The sequence below is a fragment of the Glycine soja genome, chromosome 19 (assembly GCF_004193775.1).
Source record: "Glycine soja cultivar W05 chromosome 19, ASM419377v2, whole genome shotgun sequence".
NCBI lineage: Eukaryota > Viridiplantae > Streptophyta > Magnoliopsida > Fabales > Fabaceae > Glycine > Glycine soja.
The window spans coordinates 31,229,434-31,240,772 of NC_041020.1; the positions used below are offsets into that span (position 1 = coordinate 31,229,434).

An 11,339-nucleotide genomic window follows, 5' to 3' on the forward strand; every position below is an offset into this window, starting at 1 on the left:
ATTTTGGTCTCACTATTTTACTTAATCCGTAATTTTGATCTTTTTAATTTAAAATTGAGACATTTGATTCTCTTATTTTAAAAAATTTAATTTGTTCATCTATTTCAAAATACAAACATTTGGTTCCTATATTTTAGAAACCCACAATTTTGGTCTTTATATTTTAGAAAATCCACAATTTTGGTTTAATATTTAATTTTGTCTACATTTATTTCTTTTATTTTTTAATTTGTAATTAAATCATTTCTTGATTATATCTTAAATGAATATGTTAGATTTAGGATTCAATTAAGCAAAAACAAAAGAAATAAAACATAGAAAAAATTGAGAATTTGACCAAAATTACAAATTTTCTAAAATAGAAGGACTAAATGTCTCTATTTTTAAATGAAAAGACCAAAATCATGAATTTTTAAAATAGAAGAACCAAATGTCTCAATTTTAAAATGGAGGGACTAAAATTACAGATTGAACAAAATAAGGAACATAATTGTATTTAAGTCTATGTTTTATTACTACCAGAAATGTCTTTCCAAAATAATGTATACCAATTCTGAAAATGTATTTTTGGAATTATATGATATGGTTCTAGTGTTTTTTTTTTTTTGTTTTATCTCGTCACAACTTTATTTGATTCCAAGGAGTGTACCGATTTAAGAAAAAAGGATATAATGGATAATTAAAAGCTAAAGAGAAGGGATGGGGTGCACTAGAAAAAAATAAGGAGTGTAAATAACATGTGCCATTACGATAATAGGTCAGGTTGACCAGATTTTGTTCTCAATTTATGAGTTTTGATTGGATTGGATTCAAGTTTAAATCAATGACCCCAAAAAAATTTGAGTCAGGTAGGAGTGTTGCTAGGTGCACCCAGCATTTTTGCTAGTGCACCCAACATTTTTGCTGGTGCACCCAGCAAAAATATAAAATGCCAAAATTGCCCCTATCAACTTTATTCCTTAAAATGCCAATTTTTTTTCCGGAACAGCTTCTTACTCCATTTTCAAAGAGCTTTCTTCTCGTTTTCCACTTTTTCCTACAGCATTGTCTTTGGTTCGTGGGGGTAGCAAGGTTGAGTGCAGCGGTGAAGGTGAAGTTTCCGGCGTGAAGCTTTGCGGTGGTCGGTGGCGGCAAACAAGGTACGCAGATGGCGTTTGTGCGTCGCGGACGTACAGATGGCTTCCGAATCAAGTTGATCCGTAAGCTTTTTACGGATCAACTTGATCCGTAAGCTTGTTAATGCTCTTCCGGATCAAGTTGATCCGAGAACCTCCTACGGATCAACTTGATCCGGAAGAGCATTAATAAGCTTACGGATCAAGTTGATCCGTAAAATTCTTCCGGATCACGTTGATTCGTAAGTTCCGGATCAACTTGATCCGTATGTGTATTATTTTTGGTATTTGCTGTTTTTGCATCTGTTTTTGCATTTTTGCATCTGTTTTTCCATTAATTTTCCTTTTTTATTTTAAATTACTAATTTTTTTGTATCGTCATTTTTTGTTTGATTTGGTTAGATGGATGAAGATGAGTGGATGTATGAAATAATGTCTGAACGAGCGGACATGGATTATGAAAATGCAGAATCATGTGGTGCGAATGAACCACATGTTGATTGTTCGGAAGCATTCAAGACTTCTCAGGTTATAATGTTAATGCTTGTCACATATTTAATAAAATGAATATTGGTAGAAAACTTAAATTATGTGGTTTTTGTAGGTGTTTGAGTGCCGAGAATGGATTTGTGGCGGTGATTTTAAGGTCGGACACAAACACAGGTAGTAGAGGAAGAAGTACGTTTGTGTTAATTGGTTGTGAAAGGAGTGACGAGTATAAGTGTAGGAAAAAAGAATTTATCAGAAGAGACACTGGGACTAGGAAATGTGGGTGTCCCTTCAAGCTTCGTTGCAAGCCAGTGGCTGGAGGAGAAGGCTGGATGGTGAAGTTGATTTGTGGAGTGCATAATCATGAATTGGCCAAGTCATTAGTTGGACATCCATATGCGGGGCGATTGACTAAAGCTGAAAAGACACTTATTGCTGATATGACGAAGTCCATGGTGAAGCCAAGAAACATTCTGCTAACTCTGAAGGAACACAATGCCAATATTTGTACGACTATTAAACAGATATACAATGCAAGAAGTGCATTCCGTTCTTCCATAAGAGGAAGCGATCTTGAAATGCAACATCTGATGAAGCTTCTTGAACATGATCAATATATTTATTGGCACAGAATAAAGGATGAAGACGTGGTTCGTGATATCTTTTGGTGTCACCCTGATTCAGTGAAGTTAGTCAACGCATGCAATTTGGTGTTTTTGATAGACAACACCTACAAAACAAACCGATATAGACTCCCATTGCTCGATTTTGTTGGGATGACACCGACTGGGATGACATTTCCTACCGGTTTTGCATATGTGGAGGGTGAACGCGTTAATAATTTGGTATGGGCTTTACAACGCTTTTGAGGCCTTGTTTTAAAGTGTGATGCCCTCTCTGGAGTTATTGTCACTGACAGAGACCAAGCATTGATGAATGCAGTGAAAGATGTATTCCCTGAATGCACAAATTTGTTGTGCATCTTTCACCTAAACAAGAATGTGAAGGTTAAATGTAAATCACTAACTGCGCAAAAAAATGCTTGGGATTATGTCATGGATTGCTGGGGATCTCTAACTGATTGTCCTTCAGAACAGCAGTTTGATGAATACCTGAAGAAGTTCGAAGTAGCTTGCGCACCTTGGCCAATATTTGTTGACTATGTCAAGGAAACATGGATAATACCACACAAGGAAAAAAAAATTTCCGCCTGGACTAATAAGGTGATGCACTTAGGAAACACAACAACAAACAAGTATGAAACTGTTGAACTATTTCTATTAACGTTGAAAAATTTATGGAATTGTATTATTGTATATGTTTATTTTTATTTGTGTATTTGAGATGTAGGGTTGAATCTGCTCACTCGTCTTTAAAAAGACTGTTACAAAATAGCATTGGAAACTTATGTAGTGTGTGGGATGCCGTGAACAACATGATTACGTTGCAGCACATGTGACACCCTCTACCTCTCACATATATATTAATAAAGGAATAAAAATTCAAATATTAATTAAAAATATTTTTAAAACATTTTTAAATATAAGCCTTTCAAATGGGTAAAAGGCTCACATTCACTCGATCTCAATCACAATGGTATAATCTCAAAATAGCATGTTATCACATCTCATTAATCATATTTACTTTACCTATGAACTATGCAATATACACAACTACTCAATTGTTTTCAAAATCATTTTAACTCGTCGGGTTTCCACAATGGATCCTATCACAATACTCATCGCCCTTAAAGGGTCTTACAATTGTGTAATTGCACAATTCATAGTTCACAACTCAATACACACATCTCATCTTAATACACATGTATTTCATCATCTGTCACATGTTCATTCTAACCCCCAATTGCAATAAACTCATCCCTTATCTCTGAGCGGACTCACGTGTCTTCAGCTAGCGATAGTAACATTTCTAGCGGTTCCCTGATATTCCTTCAGTTATTCCTCCTACTGCTCCGATAGAATTCCCAAACATCAGAGAGACGAAGAAGAGATTGAAACCTCCATTTGTACTATTTTCATACGATTCCTTTTTCTCCCTCCAAGAATACTATCTCAAAAATCCCAACGGTGAAAGTGTGAGAAATTGAACTTCGAACAACATATCCAAATTTCATGAAAATCCAACGGTTAACAAATTAAGGATTGTAGTTTTACCGAGACAGTTTTGGGTTTCTGCGGGAAAATAAAAGGCTACAATGCGAAGGGTTTTCTTCTAAGCTCAGACATAATATCGAAATTCACAACGGTGAGAATGCTTGGAATTGGGTTTCAAAAGTGGTGTTCAAATTTCACGATGATCCAACGGTGAATGAGCCCGAGATCATCGTTTTTCTAAGACATGTTTGGTGGGCTGCGGGAAAAAGAAAGGGTTTTGAGAGGAGAAGGGGAAAAACGAAAATGAGGCCAAAAAGAGGCATCTGACTTAACATAACTATTTATACCTAGGGTACTCAGCCTATTATTTGTTCTATATTTATTTATTTATTTATTTTATAAAAACAAACTCTATTTTATTTTCTATCAAACAAATAAATGAAATACCCTTTTTATTTTCTCTCAAATCATTATTTTAATTAATAATTATATCTCCTTATTTATTTATTTATAAAATCTCATCATTTTTTTAAAACTTTATTTATTTATAAATAACAATCTTTTTTAATCTAGATTACAAAAATTGAGTTGTTACAATTCCACCCCTCTTAAAAGAAGTTTCGTCCCCGAAACTTTGCCGAAAGATCGAGAAAAAGATATTACACATATAGTTTTCAATATCAAGTTGTGTGCTTTGTTGAAACACTTATCTGTGACTTCGATCATAATAGTTTTCTACACTTGACGATAAATCTGGTGATCCTCGTTCCCTCAATGATAGTTTTTCATGAGTTAAGTTGTGTCGCAAGAGTAACATCTCAACGATAATAGAATGTGAATGACATACTATTTGGAGTATAATAATATCATAGGAGGCACTAATGACAATTTGAAATGAACAAACAAACACAAGAAGACATGACTGATCACATGGTCGACTTTTTTTCGAACATCAAACGTTTCAAGAAAAATAATGAGTTTCGACTCTTTTAACTACCCTCAAATCTATCCCTCTTCCCTGAGCACGATCTTCTTTACTTAGGTATACTTGACTCATAACTCTCACTTAGGTCCAAGAATTATAACGATTCAACTCTAAGGTTGCCTACCTGATACTAACTGGGTGCTAATTAGATAAGCAATACAGATTACTCCCTACTTCTGTAAGTTTGTTCACCTTAAGGTAATCTTCACACATATATACTCATGTCACCCTATAACTTTGCACTTGAACTTGAGGTTTCGATTATTGTTTACAATATCTAACTCTATAACTAGGACATTAGTCATATCATCGGTTTCCTATTCAAACTCTAACTACTAAGCTAGTTCTAACGTTTAAAACTAAACTCACAACAAGATTCTTGAGAATTTTACCCATCTCTTTTATCTTGGATTCAACTCCAAAGATCCTCACAATGTATCAAACTAACGGTAATGTCTCCCAAAATATTATGGTGAACCCCATGGTTACCTTTTCTAACTCACATATAGGATAAATCTTTTCATAAGTCTTAAGTTGTCAAGAAACATTGATCACTATTTGTCCTCCTACAAGCACTCCTCTAAACTTAAAAATTATTTCAAATATTTTACTACTCCAATAAGGACCTACGCGGCTAAGATAACACTCAACAGTTTACAGTGGTCGACTTCTCTATGAACTTATGGCTTACTCCTTACAAGGATCTCACTCAAAAACTTAAACTTACTTAAGTCATCTCCAGCAAGCATTAAGGTTAATCCAATGAGTCCTAAAATAACCTTTTGGTTCGACTACTAGTTAAGAGCATTTCATCTTAATCTTAGCTTTCCTCTCATCTCAAAACAACTTCTGCCCAAGAAGGATTTGTAGTTATCTTTCACCTAGACGTAGCATACTCTAAGGGTCATCTTCATCTAACTAAAATGCTTAACAAAACTCTTAGCTCGGAACATGATGCCCAAGGGTCTATAACAACCTTATAATGCACATCATAATTCAACTTAACTGGAAACATACTAAACACTAATCATCAAAACCACAACAAGAGCTAACTCAGGGTGAGAGATCCTATCACGCATTCCACGAACAGACAAAGGCATTGATCTTGTCAAGACATGACCAGGTACACGTAGAGGCCACAAAAGATACTAAGGTAGTCATCGGAGTATCCTCAATTTTTTTTTATTTTAAGGTAGAGAGAACTAAGATTTATCTCGCTAATCATACAACTAATATCAATAATCCTTTAGGTCACCTACCTTATGCAAGAACACTCACTCTTAAACCCTGTCATGCTTAGCAATTAACGTCTTACTAACTACCTTACACTCTTCTTAAGGTTTCACACTAAACCTCTTAATTTATCTTTCACAACTTTTCCAACTACTCTATGTTCTTAAACAACTCTATACCAATATTTCTCAAGAACTGCGGTTACAAGTTTTTATAGGTATTACACTTATAAGATTCTCAATCTTGCACTTAGGTGGTAACTAAGCATATCTTCAAGGAACACAAGTACATGACTTACTAAGTTTGACTTTCGTCTATAGGTAACAATGATCATGTTTACTCAAGTATTTCCTCTCAAAACATCTTAACGTGATTGTCAAAGGCGAAGTCTCTCTTTATTCGTATTAGAAGTAACAACAAGAAAGATTATCAAGCAGTTTAACTAGACATGACTGGAAGATGAGCAACCAATAATAAGATGAACACTCGATTGATTAGGAGACAATAATTTTAAATCAAGAAGGATCACTCATCTTGAATCAATAGTAGATACTCCAAATGAATTCTAGAAACGAAAACATAATCACAATGTACGCACATATGGAGACATCAACTATCACTTGATTGTTACAGAAACATCAATAATCCAATTGTTTGATGTAGGCTCATAACACAAACAATGAATTATACTCAAGCTTGCAAGTGAAATCGAATTACTTGACTTAAGTACGCAACACAAAGAATAGTTTACACTAGAATCAGAAGGTATGGTCAAAAGAGTATTCTATATGAAATATATATCGATACGAGTCCTCGAACAATAGAGTATCAACATTGCTAAGAACAACAAATCACGAACAACCATACTATCTATGCAATTAAGGCAAAACACCATACTACTAACATACCCAGAATTATAAGGTTCTTATAATAAGTATACAACGTACATATAAGAAGTAAGAATTTAATAGTTAATAAGGATGTATTAAAGAATCACAAACTTCAACTACTACAGTCACGACTACACACAAAATAAAGTAAGTAGTCATGCGTTTACACGTCAAGAAAGACATACTCATCCAAGACATATATATGGTTCAAAAGGTTTTCACAACACTAATCCACACATCAAGATAGAAATAAGTTTATTAACAACATACACGCAAGAAGATAAGGGCTCATTAAAGCATTATCCATCAGTATCAAGGCTTCTTGCATCACCTAACGGCTTGCCATAATGTCGAACCGCACTTCACAAATTATAGAGATGGCCAGTCTCATAATTCATGACTCAACAGTGGATTTATGGTATAGCAAACATTAAGGATGCAAGGCACATACAACTATTTTTTTTAAGTCTCATTCGATCATGCAAAGGAAAATAAATTAATAATTCAAGCATGTTCATCAAAACTAGTCATAAGTAACCATACAGAGTGCACACCAGAATATGATAAGCACATAACACACTGGCCGAAAGGTTCGACCTGCTCTGATACCACTAAGTGTGACACCCTCTACCCCTCACATATATATTAATAAAGGAATAAAAATTCAAATATTAATTAAAAATATTTTTAAAACATTTTTAAATACAAGCCTTTCAAATGGGTAAAAGGCTCACATTCACTCGATCTCAATCACAATGGTATAATCTCAAAATAGCATGTTATCACATCTCATTAATCATATTCACTTTACCTATGAACTATGCAATATACACAACTACTCAATTGTTTTCAAAATCATTTTAACTCGTCGGGTTCCCACAATGGATCCCATCACAATACTCGTCGCCCTTAAAGGGTCTTACAATTGTGTAATTGCACAATTCATAGTTCACAACTAATTGTAACATCCCAATTTTTATAATCTAGATTAAAAAAGATTGTTATTTATAAATAAATAAAGTTTTAGAAAAATGATGAGATTTTATAAATAAATAAATAAGGAGATATAATTATTAATTAAAATAATAATTTGAGAGAAAATAAAAAGGGTATTTCATTTATTTGTTTGATAGAAAATAAAATAGAGTTTGTTTTTATAAAATAAATAAATAAATAAATATAGAACAAATAATAGGCTGAGTATCCTAGGTATAAATAGTTATGTTAAGTCAGATGCCTCTTTTTGGCCTCATTTTCGTTTTTTCCCTTCTCCTCTCAAAACTCTTTCTTTTTCCCGCAGCCCACCAAACCTGTCTTAGAAAAACGACGATCTCGGGCTCATTCACCGTTGGATCGTTGTGAAATTTGAACACCACTTTTGCAACCCAATTCCGAGCATTCCCACCGTTGGAAATTTTGATATTATGTCTGAGCTTAGAAGAAAACCCTTCGCATTGTAGCCTTTTATTTTCCCGCAGAAATCCAAAACTGTCTCGGTAAAACTACGAACCTGAATTCATTAACCGTTGGATTTTCATGAAATTTGGATATGTTGTTCGAAATTCAATTGCGCACACTTTCACCGTTGGGATTTTGGAAATAATATACGTGGAGGGAGAAAAAGTAATCGTATGAAGACAGTACAAATGGAGGTTTCAATCTCTTCTTCGTCTCTCTGACGTTTGAGAATTCTATCGGAGCAGTCGGAGGAATAACTGAAGGAATCTCAGAGAACCGCTAGAAATGTTACTATCGCTAGCTGAAGACACGTGAGTCTGCTCAGAAGTAAGGGATGAGTTTATCGCAATTGGGGGTTAGAATGAACATGTGACGGGTGATGAAATACATGTGTATTGAGATGAGAAGTGTGTATTGAGTTGTGAACTATGAATTGTGCAATTACACAATTGTAAGACCCTTTAAGGGCAACGAGTATTGTGATGAGATCCATTGTGGGAACCCGACGAGTTAAAATGATTTTGAAAACAATTGAGTAGTTGTGTATATTGCATAGTTCATAGGTAAAGTGAATATGATTAATGAGATGTGATAACATTCTATTTTGAGATTATACCATTGTGATTGAGATCGAGTGAATGTGAGCCTTTTACCCATTTGAAAGGCTTGTATTTAAAAATGTTTTAAAAATATTTTTAATTAATATTTGAATTTTTATTCCTTTATTAATATATATGTGAGGGGTAGAGGGTGTCACAGCACACACAGATTAAAGCATCATTTGAAACAAGTACACATGTCGTTGGACATGTGTTCCAAAAAACCTTATACAGGAGGCTGCTTGGAATGGTTTCAAGGTATGCTTTAAATCAGATTGCTGCTGAATTTGAACATGTTCACTATGCTGGCAAGAATCCCTCAAGTTGTGGTTGCGTGGTGAGAACCACGCTTGGTCTTCCTTGTGCTTGTGAGCTATCCAAATATGTTGGTAGTTGCATCCCACTTGGTTCAATTCATATGTTCTGGAGGAGACTCAGTTTTTCAGACCAAGGGTTATCTGAGCCCGAGGTGGGCATCAAAGACGTAATGGAAACAATATACCAAAAATTCGAAGAACTTGATGTTTGTTGCAAGTTTACTCTAAGAAGTAAACTTTGGGAAATTGCACACACTAATCAGAATTCGATGTGTCCTCCTCCAGCAAAGGTTAACACAAAGGGACATCGAAGAAAACTACGAGTAGGAACCCAAGGTCAACAAAGTGCGATCCATCTTACTGGGAGTATGTAGATGTCTTTGAATCACAACAAAATAGCAATTTGTCCGTGAGACGTATTGCATAATCCTCTGAGCAACCGATTCAAAGAACGATGATGCCCATGTTGGACCAGTTTCAGCCATTTATGCACGACTTCATTGATAAGATTGTTGATGTCAAAGGTGATGGTAACTGTGGATATCGGTCGGTTGCCGGTTTATTAGGTATGGGTCAAGACTCTTGGTCGGTGGTCCGCAACCATCTGCTTAAAGAACTTGCCAATTTCTCAGAAGACTGTGTCAAGCTCTTTGGTGGCACGGAGAGATTTGAGGAATTAAGGATGTCACTACTTGTTGATGGGTTAACCAAGGTATGTAATTTATGAATTTGATTTTTAAGACTTTAGTTTGAAATTAAGTTTGACGTGTATATTTGTTTTATTCAGGTGACAACGGATAAGTGGATGGATATAACGGACATGGGATATGTCATTGCATCAAGGTATAACGTAATCGTTGTATCCTTGTCTAAACAACAAAGCATGACATTCTTTCCCCTTAGAAGTCAACCGCTGAAAAATTCTTCATTGCATCGTATAATTTGTATCGGTCATGTGTATGACAATCATTTTGTTGAGGTACATTGTAGATATGAAGTGTTTTTTTTATGATTATGCAATGACTTTTGTAGGATTGAGTTAACATTTTTTTCGCATACACAACATGTTTATTTAAAAGAACGTTGTCCCTTATCGCCTGTATCATTGTTATGGTCTAGCAATTGTCATCCGCAGGCGAAGTCATGGCCAAATCCATATATTGGCAGAATGCAGCATTACAAGAGCTTCATGATGTTCAAGAGAGACTATGTTGACTTAAATGATGATTGAACATGTAATTTATAAATGCCTGATCGTTTTGAACATGTAATTTATTTGTTACGTCCACAACAAAATTATTACTTAATTCTAAAAAAGCATGTATGATATATCGTTGTCTGACTTGACTGCACATTGTGAAAAACCGTGTTTGATAAATTGTTGTCTGCATTAACATAAAGCGCGTGAAAGGACCCTGCACAACATGACTACACATGCAGATCTGATGCAAGCTAAAGCATGTCATGTCATTCGTGTAGTTGACAACACATACAGAAAGCATGTGCATGCGTATTTTCAATCTTTAAAAAATGCAACACTAATATTAAAACTCATCTATATATATGGCCTAACCTAACCTTGTAAGAAAGCACAAGTTTCAGTATCAACCCAAGTCTTACAAAAAACTATGGCATTCTTGAGAGAGACAAGCAGTCAGACAGTTGTGAACTCCACATTAGGTTTTATTTTTCCAAATGGATCCATTGTTCACAACAACAGTAGTGTTTCCTTCCAAGCTTCCACTCCAGTTCCTATTCGAGTACCTAACGGGTGTGATTTTCAAACGTTAAAAACCAGAATACACAATACCCTTAAGCTAACCGACAAGCAATTTTTGGATGAAATTTACTACCGGCAGCCTTTCACGTATGCAGGTAATCAATTTCGGTTTCAATGTATGCAACTGAAAGATGATGCTGATGTTAACACAATTAATGTGTAATCATGAATTTTCGTTTGTTGGTCCGATTGAGTTATTATGTAGCATTGCTAGAACCCCAGATGGTATTTTAAACTTACTTGAAACTATTATAACCCCTACTCATGATGCCCTGCTATATTACAATGGGAGGTGGAACATGTCACGCCAAAATGAGTTTGTAAGTTACTCGTTCACAGGAAAAAATCCCAAAAACTTT

General features: G+C 34.9%; 1 pseudogene; it reads left to right on the top strand.

The window, feature by feature from the left end:
• The first annotated feature begins 1,547 nt into the window (after positions 1 to 1,547).
• On the top strand, positions 1,548 to 10,513 carry LOC114398984 (annotated as a pseudogene).
• The last annotated feature ends 826 nt before the right edge of the window (positions 10,514 to 11,339 follow it).